Source organism: Scyliorhinus torazame, chromosome 9, assembly GCF_047496885.1.
Source record: "Scyliorhinus torazame isolate Kashiwa2021f chromosome 9, sScyTor2.1, whole genome shotgun sequence".
Taxonomy (NCBI): domain Eukaryota; kingdom Metazoa; phylum Chordata; class Chondrichthyes; order Carcharhiniformes; family Scyliorhinidae; genus Scyliorhinus; species Scyliorhinus torazame.
In genome coordinates this window covers 88,734,843-88,748,761 of record NC_092715.1, presented here as the reverse complement: position 1 = coordinate 88,748,761, position 13,919 = coordinate 88,734,843, and the positions used below count along the sequence as shown (strand labels likewise).

General features: G+C 42.9%; 1 protein-coding gene across 12 annotated transcripts in view; it reads left to right on the top strand.

The window, feature by feature from the left end:
• The window catches only part of mef2cb (myocyte enhancer factor 2cb), a 425,410-nt gene that overhangs the window by 124,864 nt on the left and 286,627 nt on the right, over nucleotides 1-13,919 (top strand). The window lies entirely within an intron of this gene.

The window sequence follows — 13,919 nt, the reverse complement described above, 5'->3', positions numbered from 1 at the left end:
TAACATATTGGGTGTTGCAAACATTAAAACATTCTACAAATAAATGTCTCACATACTTTGAAAGAGTTACTCTAAAAGCTGCTTACTAGAACAACATATTATAGGTTTTAAGATTTATGTCAATAGCTTTTGCAGCAACCTTTCAAAGCAAGTGAAAGATATGTTTGTGGACTAGTTTAATAAGACTGCATGATGATGTTTTGTAGCATCTGTTATGTTACAGAAAGACATTCCAGCTTGTGAATCTGTTTATTTAGAACTTGGTATGAATAAATTCTTTGTGAATATATTTAAAGTCAAACACCAAACTGAGCTGCCAACCAACAAAATCCTCATTGTTCTTAGTCACATGAAAATGTACTCAGCTGTGAGACAAGTTTATTAAAACAGGTTTTAGCACTCTTGGTGAAGGCCTTAACTCTCTATGTAACAAATAAGGATGGAAAATACATTGGCTCTGTGAGACAAGTTTATTAAAATAAGTTTTAGCACTCTTGGTGAAGGCCTTAACTCTCTATGTAACAAATAAGGATGGAAAATACATTGGCTCCTTTTAATTAATTTTCATAAGAACTGTGGAAATAGTGTTTTGCTACTTTTCGGGAAGTCCTGCAGAAATAAGTGCCAATCAGACATTTAACTGGACAGTGGTGAGCCTTCCTTGCGATCAGGTAAGAAAGTTACTGCCCAATCAGAGTTTAGCAGACCTTTATTGATTAGCAGTGCCACAGGTCAGCTGTTCCTGTTCAGATATTCGAGGCCTGGACCACCTTGGACCCTGGCGCAGGTGAGTGATGGCGAGAGGGAGGATCACGGGAGAGGGAAATGGCTCTCAGTGGGTTCTGTGCACCTGCAATATTTGCTCCCCTTTATGAGGGACCCCCTCACCGCCCGTCCCAGCCAACCCCTTGGAAGCCTGCAAGCAAACATGCCAGGATTTACTTTTCAGGCTTTTGACATGGCATGTCCCCTGCCTGTCACTGGGCTAATTGCCTATTTAAGGACTTGGAAAAGGAAAGGCCATGCACAAGCATTCCACCACAGACTTCATCGGGGCAGTGGTGGTAAGGCAGCAGAGTGCCCTTGTGCCACCCTGTCAACTCCCCCCTCCACCACTACCAAACCCGGCACAGGCGAAGGCATTAAATTCTGCCCATTAGGTGGGTTTTCAGAGTAGTTGTGAGCATACACACCTCATCTGCTATTGTGCTGAGTAGCATCTGTGTCCTGAATATCTGCAGGTGAAGCAAAACTTGACTTTCCGTTGGGAGTATTGGGCAGAAAGCAAGCACTAGAACAGGGACTGGATTCTCTGGTCCCCCAGCCGCCTGTTTCTCGGTGGCACGCCATGCCGCTGAGGATTTCTGATTGAAGCCACCCCACGCCGCAGGGAAACCCACAGGCAGGCGTGCACTGCCGGCGGGAACAGAGAATTCCATCAGCTGGAGAATTCCAGCCTTGATTTTATTAAAGGATTACCGAAGAACGCAAATTAGAAAGAAACCATCAGCAACATCAGATCGTATTGTTGAACAAGCTTATTTTAAAACAAACCAGCTTGGCTCTTCGCAGTTTTTCTTTCAATTTCACTTTATTGCCAATACAGAAATTCATTTCATGTACATTGATTAGTTGTTAAAAAATTACATATGAATGAATAACAAAATAAAAAGAAAAAATGTTACCCTAACTTTAATTAAAATATGTATTTAAAAACTATATCAGTGCATTAAAATGATCAGTCAGGGAGTCCCGCTATAAATGCATACCTTCATCCATGCTGAGGGGCTGTGTGTGGCCTTTTTCCTGAAAGCATCCAATAATAATACTGAGACAAGTAGTGATTCTCATTGGTCGTGACAATATTTCAAAATTCTTTGAGAGCAGATTCCATCAAGAAAGATCTGTTCATCAAATACTCCTCATGCCTGGTTCAATAATCTTTGTACCTATAAAGAGCCTACTTTCCTAAAACAACAGCATGAGGATAGACATGCAAATGTATAGAACTCTTATCTATAGCCATAATGAAAAGTTTTGTGATTGTGGGACCTACTTGAAAGAACTTTAATTTTCTGATGTGGTATAATCATGTATGTCTCTTAGTCACCACATCTGTACACCGTTCCCTCCAATTCAACTTAACATCTACTTTGATACGTAGATACTTATAGATAGCTGGTGGTATCATGGTATTGTCACTGGACTAGTAAACCAGAGACCCAGCATAATGCTCTGGGGACCCGGGTTCAAATCCCACCGTGGCAGATGGTGAAATTCAATAAAATCGGAATTAAATGTTCAATGGTGAAACCATTGTCAATTGTCATAAAAACCCACTTGGTTCACTAATGTCCATTAAGGAAGGAAATCTACTGTCCTTGCCTGGTCTGGCCTACATGTGACTCCAGATCCATGTGGTTGACTCTTAACTGCTCTGTCAAGGGTTGGACAATAAATGCTGGCCCAGCCGTCGTCGCCCACATCCCATGAACAAAAAAAAAATAGTAACTATTTCAGTGTCCACTTCATTGATCTAACAGGGATAATATCATTAAATAGATTTTTTCTAAAATCTACAACTAGTTCTTTCGTTTTCTTTTTGTCCAGTTTAAGAGAATTGTTATCACACCATTTTACAGACCTCCACTGAGTTCCTCTAGTTTCCTTTGTTATTATTCTTCCAATTGGATTGGTCTTCCAATCTCTTAAAGATATGTCACATATATGGTGAAATTCTCCACCTTATGCTGCTGGTAACGGAGTCCCAGATGAGGTGCAGAATCCCATGGTAGTGAAGAAAATTGGTTCAGCCTGGAGCCGATCCATTTCCGATGCTCCGGTCCCCTGCTGGCGTCCGGATCGAATCAGCGGGCAGGGCATCATATTCTCCGGGCCCGCATGATTCTCCGGTCCTCTGGGCCGGGAGTCACGTGGGTGAAAAAGACTACTGCTATTGAAATGCCTGGCCCTGACGTGGTGAGCAAAGGGCCCCACAAGTATTGTATCATCAGCATACTTCAGGATCATTATGCCGTCATAGTCCGATTGACAATTATTCATATAGAGGATGAAAAGTAAAGGTAAATGTACACAGCCCTGAGGAGATCCAGTATTTGTTAATGTGGGCTCCGAGCAAATCCTTGAAAGTGACACCCATTGGGTCCTGTTGTAAAGGAAATCATTGATCCAAAGTAGGAGACATTAAGGTTTCTCAATAAGCTTGAAAGACTGCAAAGTATTAAAAGCTGAAGCGAATTCAACAAAGATAGCTCAAGAAAATTGCATAATCTATTGGTGTGCTGTTGAATCAAATGGATTGAGATCAGAACAGCATCATTCACTGACTTTTTATCTTTGTTTTTGATTTGAAATCTCCTTTCTTTGTTGCTTCATAGAACGGTGGTGGTTGGTGCTGGTACTAAATTTAGAAAGTTTCTCTACAATTTTTTTATTGGTATTTTAGAAAAATATGTACTTTACAGATATGTCAGTGGTGACTCTTGAGGCCTGGTTCATTATATTGTAATCAGTCAGTCAAGATGCGCTGTATACCAGTATGTAGAGAGGATGTTCCATGTAGTAGCCACAATAATCGTAGAACAAGTTGGATTTTCTAAATGCTTTTGGTCATTCACATCTCTTGGTGAGTGAGATGGAATAAAGCCACTAATATAACAAGAGATTTTGGGGGGATTTCGCTTGTCAGTGATTTTAAAATGTTATCAAAACCTAATTACCTTTCACTAGAAAAAGAGATTTACAGTTAAATACGATAAATTAAATTAGATTGGCTTCTGAGCTGTTTTCTATCTGTTATCCTCCGTTACTTTCATTTGTATTTCTATGCAAACCACAGGGGTAATATATTCATCATGTCACAATAAATCTAGAGGTGTCAACAGAATTTATCTGGCTTCCATAAATGCTGGTGCCTAATCTATTTTATCATAAAAGAACTTTATTCTGCACTCTGTTTCTCTGGTTTTATCATTATTGTCATGAACCCCTCAATGAAAGGGTTACACAGATTTCACTATTTGGAAGATATAGTAGATATTGTAATCCTTGTTTTGAAGTTAGATCAGATATACTAATCCATGTTCCAATCAGCTAATACATTACGTACCAACCTCTGTATGACACAATAATTAAATGTAAGTGAACTCCATGTTTAGTATTTTTTTTAATGTCTCTATTCTGTTCCAGTATGTCGTCCTTACACTTTATTGTAGAGTCAAGGATGAAACCGAGTTTCACTTTCAATAGTGTACTGAAAATGATTGTTCTTCCAATCTCTTAAAGGCATGCCACATATACGATGAAATTCTCCGCCTTGCGCCGCTGGTAGCGGAGTTCCTGATGAGGTGGAGAATCCCGTGGTAGTGAAAAAAATTGGTACAAAGCCTGGAGCCGATCCTTTTCCAATGGTCCAATCCCCCGCTGGCGTTAGGATCGACTGAGCGGGCAGTGCACCATAATCTCCGGGCTCGCATGATTCTCCGTCCTCTGGGCCAGGAATCACGTGGGTGAAAATTACTACTGCTATTGACATGCGTGGCCCTGATGTGGACCTCGTGGTGAGCAAAGGGGGTAACTCTTCCAGGGAGTTGCCCCCAAAGTCCATCCGAGGGCCACCCTCCACCCCCAAAATGCAAGACCTGCCCACTCTACCCCACCAGACTTCCCCCATCGATCCCCAGAGACACCCAAAATAAAGAGACCCCCCAGAAACTCTCTAAATAAAGAGACCCCACACAGGTATCCCGTAAATAAAGGGACGCCACAGAGACCCCTAAAAAAACAGTATCCCCACAGAGACCCCCTAAATAAAGTGAGCCCCTAAATAAAGAGTCCCCCCACAGAAACCCCCTAAATAAAAGGACCCCCGAGTCTCTCTAAATAAAGGGACCCACCCCCAGAAACCCTGTAAATAAAGTGACACCCCCACAAACTCCACAGGAGACCCCTGACAGGAGGCGCCCAGAAAAGAGATAGCTGTCAGGAAGCCTCAGCCCACCTCCAGAAAAGAGACGCCTCTCTGGAAGCTGGAGAGCAGTCCACTCAGAGGCAGTGAAAAAAATACTGCTGTAACACCCACCTGGGTAACACACCTACTGGCTCAGACACAAGAAGCACCACATGTGAATTCCTGGAAAGCGAAAACCAGTCAACTGTGTTTAAACCCTCAGATCTTTGAACTGCAAGCCATTCATTTATTTATCTTTGATATTTATTTTACTAGCCTGTGTTTGACAGCGTCCTCACACACACAGCTGTCAGCATTGCTTCATTCATCTCCCTTTACGGTTGAGTAACTCTGAAGTGCTCTAACCAGGGGGCGGCACGGTAGCACAGTGGGTAGCACTGTTGCTACACAGCTCCAGGGTCCTAGGTTCGATTCCCGGCTTGGGTTACTGTCTGTGTGGAGTCTGCACGTTCTCCCTGTGTCTGCGTGGGTTTCCTCCGGTTGCTCCGGTTTCCTCCCACAAGTCTCGAAAGACGTGTTGTTAGATAATTTGGACATTCTGAATTCTCCCTCTGTACCCGAACATGCACCGGACTGTGGCGACTAGGGGATTTCACAGTAACTTCATTGTAGTGTTAATGTAAGCGTACTTGTGACAATAAAGATTATTATTATTATAATGTGTATAAACATCAAGCTTTGATTGACAGGCCCTGGAATACTTCAAACAGAATTAAGTGCTTTCCAACCACATTTTGAAGTTGTGTGTGTGGAGGGGGTAGGGGGGAGGGATGAACCCAGAAACTCTGGGAGTGGGGGGCTGAATTTCATGGTGGAGGGGGGAGAACTGAATTACAGTGGGTGCGGGGCGGTGGTGGCCAGTCGTGTGACCTCACTATCGGGCCGCCCGCTCAAAATGGCAGCCCGATAGCGGTATTCCCTTGCAATCCTCACCATGCATAAATTTGCATGGTGAAGGATTGGGAGTGGGAACACAAATCAGATGCAATTCAGCTCTGGCAGGAGTCTCCCAAATGGAGATGTTCGTCTATAGTTTCATCCGTAAAATAATATCACGAAACATGTCAAAATATATTGGAGTTTTGGCCTTTCGGTGTTTATTAATAAATATTAAGTTTCACAGGCAGGATTTCCCCAGAAAATTAATATTTGAGTTTTAAAAGTGATAGCAAAATGGCCTGGGATCTTTGATCATCACAGAGATTAATGTTCTGATTTTTTATCAATTCCCTAACAATTGTAACCATTTCTGATCTTCGAACAGTTCATTTTTGTAGATGATTTTTTCAAATAGATTAATTGTATCATTTCTTCATGCAACACTGGTTATAATATGATCCGTGTAGAAATAAGGAGATGGATTTAGCTGTGCTAATGTGGTTTCGATCTGAATTTAGACGGTTTGCGTTTTATGGCTTTGCTGGATACTTGTACATCAACCGAGCCTCCACGCCGAAATTGCGATCGGCGCGGGGGCGGAGAATGCCCGCGATTGGGTCAGACGCCGAGACGCAATTCTCTGGCGACTGGAGAATCGGCTGCAGTTGCACGCGCGTGGTCGACGCGGCGCCAGTCGGGGGCCGCGATTCTCCGTGGTCGACCGACCGAGTTCCCGCTGAGTTCCGCCGGCATGGTTCCCGTATGGTTTCACCCGGCGGGAGCTCGCGTCGCGGCTACGGGAGCCGTCCTGGTGGGGCGGATCAGACTCCGGGGGAGCCTCCACGATGGCCAGGCCCGCGATCGGGGGCAACCGATCGGCAGGCGCGCGCATTCTGGGGGGGGCCTATCTTCTTCCGTGCCGGACCACTGTAAGGCTCCGCCATGTTGCGCGGGGGCCGGTGCGAAAACGTCCACTGCGTGCATGCACGGACCCGCGGCCGGAAGTGCTGGGGCCCGTATCGGCAGCAGGAGCTGCGTGAAGGACTCCAACGCCATGCTGGCCCCCTGTGGATTGCAGAATCGCTGGGCCAAGAGGCCCGGCGTGAAACACTCCGATGTTTACGCTGGCGTCAACACTTTGCCGTGATTTTGGAGAATCCCGGCCCATATTCTTTGTAGCTTATCATTGTAATTATAATAAATCTGGTTTCAGACATTTGAACAGTTTTTTTATCCGAACAAAAACAATCTATTGGAGGCAGAATTGTATTTCGTAATTCATTTATTACACTATTTCAACTGTGCATGCCTGCAAAATTTCACTGTATTCCAAACATGCAACTTCTTAAATATTTAAAGTATGAATGTATTTTCACTTCACAATCGACACACAGTGAAACATTAAACATTAGTAAATGGTTTGCATATTTGTTTAGAATTTTGTGGCATAAAAAAAAATCAGCATTGAGTGTAGCATTATCTAAGCTTTTTGAACAATCACAATAAAGCAATAGATTGAAAAATAAATTTAACAGGAATGCTGAGCATATATCTGTATATAATATGTTCAGCCAGAAAAGGCAAGAAAATATTTCCACCGTCATCTGGCTCTTTCCCAGCAGATGTATACAATCTGTTCTGCTGTCATTAACAGGACTTATTTTGTGAAAAGAACATGTCAGAACATGCCGTTGTGTTTGCTCTTAGAAGCTTTTAAAATGATGACCGAAGTTGAGTATGAGGTGGCCTACTTTTAGTTTCTTCATATTGTAGAATAATTGATGACACTTAAAGATAGCTTTTCCTTTCTTTTACCCTGATATCCTCACCATAATTTGGCAGGCATTATATATATCTTTTTACTGCCAGGAAGATAGATATTCAAGGCTATCTAGTTCTCTGCGCCCACCTAATCATTTGTTGCGCCAGCCCCTGCCCCCAATCCCCCTCACCATTCAACACGAAATAATTCAATTATCCATTTTAGCTCCCAACTTGTTGGCATTGTTAATGACTCTGTAATCCCAGGAACTGTTCTACTTCCGTACAAAGTCCCTGATCTCACAAATCCCACCCGGACCTAGTCAATCTCTTCAACTATCGTTCTATCCCTATTCTTCCTTACTACGATAAAATCCTCAAATGTACAGCCTCCCCGCAACTCTCAAAACTCCCCATCAATTCCTTCCGCATTGTTTCTGCCCTGTTGACTGCAAACCAACTTCATGAATTGGCATTGTTTGAGACTGTGCTGCATTTTTTTCCCTTGCCCTCCTGTATCTCTCTGAATCATTTGATTGAGCTGTCTGTGTCATGCTCCTCCATTATCTCTCTTCTACAGTTGAACGTTGTTGCATTGTCCAGTGTAGTTCAACTCCAGTGTGTCTGAAAGCAACCAGCTCAATTACAGAAATGGCTTCTTATTTGCCCTATCAGTCAGGTCCAGAGACCTGCAGCTATCTATGCTTGGTCTCTTCTCCTTCCTCGTTTATATGCTGTCCCTTAGTGGTTGCAGGCAGGAGGTCAGTTCAGCTGTAACTCACCACCACGTCCCTTGACTCTGGCTTCCTCTGTGTTATTTGACTGCCAATCTGACAACAGGGCAACATTTCCTCCAACTGATCTTGTAAAAATTGTATTTATTGGTTTTGGTACCTGCCATTATTCCATTCTTCTATCATTTACTCTATTGCCCTCCTTTTTGGCAGCTTGTTTAGACTGAACCCACAGCATCCCATTCTGACTCAAAATCAACATTTTATCAGCCTACACTTTACTTTCAACAATGCAATATTATGCACCTCGCCACTATCTCAGTCCACAGTTGCCTACAGGCTTATTCACACTTGTCTTCTCCTAACCTCTGCACTATTTTCCTTGCCATTCTCCCATTGTTCTGTAAACTTCAACGTTCAAGATTCGGCTGCCAATATCCTCCTCTATCATAAGTCCAGCTTGAATAGTGCTCTGTCCCTACAGATTTACATCAGTTCCTTGTCCTCCACTGTATTTAATTTAAAGTCCTTACACTTGTCTTTAAGTCTCTCCACTGTCAAACCCTGGCTTATCCTAGCACTGTAATTTTCTTCAGCTTGATAACCCCTCCCATACCCTTCCTTTGACTGCGCTTTTGTACATTCTTCCTCTCTCTGACTCCATCTCACCTTCACCTTATTTTCCAGAATTCCCTCCTTAAATCACTCCATCTCCACTGTCTTCTTTATTTTTGAAACATTTTCAAAACTCACCTTTTTGACCAGATTTTCAGCCACTTTATCCAGCTCTTCAATCAAAGCTCCACTTCTTCATACTTTTATCTATTTTACCCACCTTCAAGAAAGCTCCAGGGTATATTTTTTATGTTCAAGTACAAGGATGACCAGAGACAGAAAGCAAAAGGGAAAAGTAAGCAATGGTGTTACCTGAAAAAATAATCGCCATTTACAGATTGGTCAGTAGGGCTGACTGGATAAAGAGAGTATTGTATTTAGCACAGAGAAATAACTGCCAGAACCTTTTCCTCTTTTGTGAGATGGAACACGAGCCACTAAGCAGTTTTCCGATTAACAGCTTGCTAGAAATTAAACTTAAGCAAAGTTAACTGATTGGTAACCCATAGGCCTTGAACCTGGCACCTCTTGTTTAAACTGCAATGCTAATTTTCCCATGATGAATTATATTGCTTCTAAAGTAGGTCTTATTTCAGAGGGCCAAAATTAAATCTGTTTGCAATTTAAAAAAAATTAAAACTTTGATTAAAAAACATATATCGAGGGCGCAATCTACCGGCCGCATTGCACCATAAAGATAGTGCGGCACAGCTGGTAGATTCCGGGAGACCCCTCTTGTTGCGATCTGAATTCCTCCCATCGTGGGCGGGATCAGTATTTTGCAAATATGCATATTAGAGGGAGACAACTAGTCTCACTCTAATATGCGCTCCCCTGATTTACCCGAGGCATTGGGACCTAACCCCTTCGCCCCGTAGACCTCAGGCAAGCGCCATTCGGTGCTGGTCCCCAGAAACCCGGACCAGATGGAACTGCACTTGTGGGGGTCTCCAAGGGGTCAGAGGCCCCCAGGTGGTTCTCCATCTGGTCAGGGTGGTTCTCCATCTGGTTAGGGTGGCACCCTCGCATTGCTGGTGCCACCCAGGCACCTTGGAACTGCCATTCTGGCACCCTGACAGTGCCATATGTGTGCCAGCCTGGCAGTGCCCATGCAGGGGATCGGGCCTGGGAGTGCCCTGTGCGTGTCAGGTGGGGTGCGGGCCGGGCCTGAGGACCCCCTTATAGGTAACTTGAGGATTTGGGAGGATTCAGGGGTTGTGTCGGGGGGGATCGAGAGATCTAAATGGCGTCCTAATCTCTTACTGCACTCAGGAGCTCCAGCGAACGGAGCTCCTCAATGCAGGTAATGGGACTAAGTGCGGCCTTGGTGGGGAGTTCCCTGCTGAGGCCCCGAATTGCAACAGAGTCCCGATAGATAGTGTGTTGTTTCTCGATGCTGCAAGAGCCGGGAAACACCTGGCTAAACCCGCTAGTCACGGGACTCTGTTCCAATTTGGTTTGGTCATGCCCTTAATTCTTGTTAAATGTTCAGTCAGTTTCAAAGCGCAATCATGCAATGGTGACTCTTTGCCATGCGTTGTTGTACTATGAAAAATGTACTGGAATATAATGCATTGTTGGAATCTGTTTGAAAGTGGCTATGATACATCAGATGAGTGGAAATAAATCTGCCTTATATGGAGCATTATAGTTGTTTCACAAAATACCTGTGCATCCGAAGGAGATACTTGAAATGAACTTATTTGCAAACTGCTCTTCTATTTATTAGCCTCTTGATTGCTGTAGCTCACACAAGTTAATCTGCATTTAGTTAATGAAGTGGATTCCAGAACTGCACACAATACTCCAGCTGTGGCCGAGCCAATATTTTGTACAGTTCCATCTTAACCTCCCTGCTCTTAAACTCTAGCCTCGGCTAATAAAGGCAAGTATACCATTTGCCTTCTTAGCCACTGTATCCACCTGCTCTGCTACCTTAAGGGACTGGTGTATTTTCACAGTAACTTCATTGCAGTGCTAATGTCAGCCTACTTGTGACACAAATAAAGAGTATTGTTATTACATGCACAGCAAGATCCCTCTGATCCTTGGCGTTCATCATGCCTAGTTTGTCCTACCCAAGTGCATCACCTCACATTTATCAGGATTGAATTCCATTTGCCGCTGATCAGCCCATCTATATCCTCCTGCAATCTAAGGCAATCACCTCACTATTTACCACCCCAACAATTTTTGTATCATCTGCGAACTTACTGATCAACAGTCCTACATTCATATCTAAATAATTTATATAAACCACTAACAGGAGGGCCCCACTGAACACAGGCTTTCAGTCAGAAAAACACCTCTCGCCCATCACCCTCTGCTTCCTGCCACTCAGCTAATTTGTTAAATTTCCTTGGATGCCATGGGTTCTTACCTTTGCAATCAGTCTCCCATGTGAGACCTTATCAAAAACCTTTCTTACGTCAAATGCATTGCCCTCATCTCCACACCTGGTCATCTCTTCGAAAAATTCAATCACGTTGGTCAGACATTACCTCCCTTTAACAAAACTATGCTGACTGTTCTTGATTAATCCCTGCCTCTCCAAATGCAGATTAATTCTGTCTGTCAGAATTGCTTGCAATAGTTTCCCCACCACAGAGGTTAGACTGACTGGCCTGTGATTTCCCGATTTATCCCTTTCTCCCTTCTTGGCTATCCTCCAGTCTTCCGGCACCTCTCCTGTGGCCAGAAAGGAATTGAAAATAATTGCCAGCGCCCCTGCTATTTCCTCCCTTGCCTCACCCAACATTTCATCTGGCCCTGAAGATATGTCTACTTCTATGCCTGCCAGACCCTCAGAACCTCCTCTCTGTCTTTGTTAATTTAAAAAATGTTATCACCGTCCTTTTCCCCGATTTCTATACCCACACCGTACCTCTCATTTGTGAGCACTGACACAATGTATTCATTTAGAACCCTACCTATGTCCTCTGGCTCCACACACAAATCACCACTGTGGTCCTTAATGGGCCCGTCTCTTTCACCAGTTATCCTTTTACCCATTTATTAAACTTTTATTCGTTTTGTGTTTGGAGCCAGCTAGGAGGGCACATTGTTCACCATCATTAAAAAAATTGATTTTGTCGAGCATATTCTGTAATATTCATTTTATAAAGTATGCACATTTCTGAAACTGGTTTTGCACAATTTGTGTTAAACAATCAAGGGAGAAACAAGGACCAATGTTTCCTTTTATCACCAAATAATTTATTGAACCAACAACCTCAAATTCAAAACAAAGGCTAAAACACTTAACAACTGTGGACTTTAGGAAATCTAGTTAAAAGCCTCCTTATCAGTAATGTTTGGTCAGGTGTTATGGCACATCTTGTAATGTCGGAAACATACAAGTTATTAATTGTGTGTTGATATTGAAAGAGTCTTATCACTCGCTGTAAACCTCAGTAGATCTACTTCAAGCAGTCTTTGGCAGCGATTTTGCAACAGTTAGCCCTGAAAAGAAATTTGTCCTTGAAATGGTTGTCAGAAGAACAATACTATAAAGCAGGCAGGAAAAATTTAGAAGAATACATGCTGTACTGTAGTCTATAACAGAAATGTTATGAAACACCATTAACGCTCTTTCATTCAGGAAATTGAAAAGCATTTTAATTTTAAAAAAAATATTGTAATGTAGTGCTAAGTCTGTGTGTTGCAGACTGATTAAAACTGATTAAAAATGAAAACTAAATTCAGGTTTAAACTCCAATCCATAATTTCCATCCAGGAGGTTGTAAAGGAGCAAATAGTGAGTATACTGCTACCACAAATTTGCCAAACAATATATTCAAAATTTGAATTGTACCTCAAGGCTGGGGTATATGGGGAACACCACCCTGTAAGTTAATTTTCCAATATTCTTTTCAAAAAGTGTATTTACACTGTACCAATAGTCTGAAATCAATAGTTGCAGAATTAATTACAGCCACTCAGTGCCTTATAGATACTACCTGGCTCCAGTTTCAGTTTTCAACAGTGTTGTGCATGCATGCATGCTCATATGGATGCACAATGCTGTGCTTCCAGCTATTAAATTTTTAATGTATTGAGAGCATGCTGGGAGTGTCTGCCTTGAGAACATTTGGAGCAACTCAATGTAAGTTTATAAAATTCCCAGGTCCCTAAGCACATTTTAGGCTAGGTTTGACACAGCGATAGAGTTACACCGCATGCATTGTCAAATCCTAGTGGTGTGAAATTAGTTTAGATTCAGGTCCAACTCTGAAATGGAATTGTCATTTTTGTGTCATTGCAAAATGAAAATTGCAGAAGCGGAATCATACTCTTAGAGGACAGGAATCTGAACATTGGTTCATGAACATTTACGTGAACCTGTAGCTAAAGTACACAGATTGCATTTTGGACAATCCATTACAAAACAACACATACCTATTTGTCCTTTTACAAAACGTTGGTTAGAATACCACATTTGTTACTTTTCTCCTCATATAGTGGGCACTGTTGAGGCTTTGGAAGGGTACTCTAGAAAATATAGACTTGGGCATGCTCCATAGAGGCAGACAGGTTATTTGCAAAAATAAGGGCCCCATTTACGACCCTATTTACGGCACTGCTGGCATTTGATGAAGGTTGAGCATCTTCCCAATGTGTGTGGGGAGGCTACCAGCTACATGGGCATCATCTCCCTATGGCAGTCCTACGTTTGGGATTGGCGGTTGCAGTGTCCTCCAAGCCAGAGGCTTCATGACCCAAAGAGAGGGCCACAGGCAGGAAATACAGCCCCGCAGTCCTTTAAAAAACAAATTTAGAGTACCCGATTCATTTTTTCCAATTAAGGGGCAATTTAGCGTGGCCAATCCACCTACCCTGCACATCTTTGGGTTGTGAGGGTGAAACCCACGCAAACACTGGGATAATGTGCAAACTCCACACAGACAGTGACCCAGAGCCAGGATCAAACCTGGTTCCTC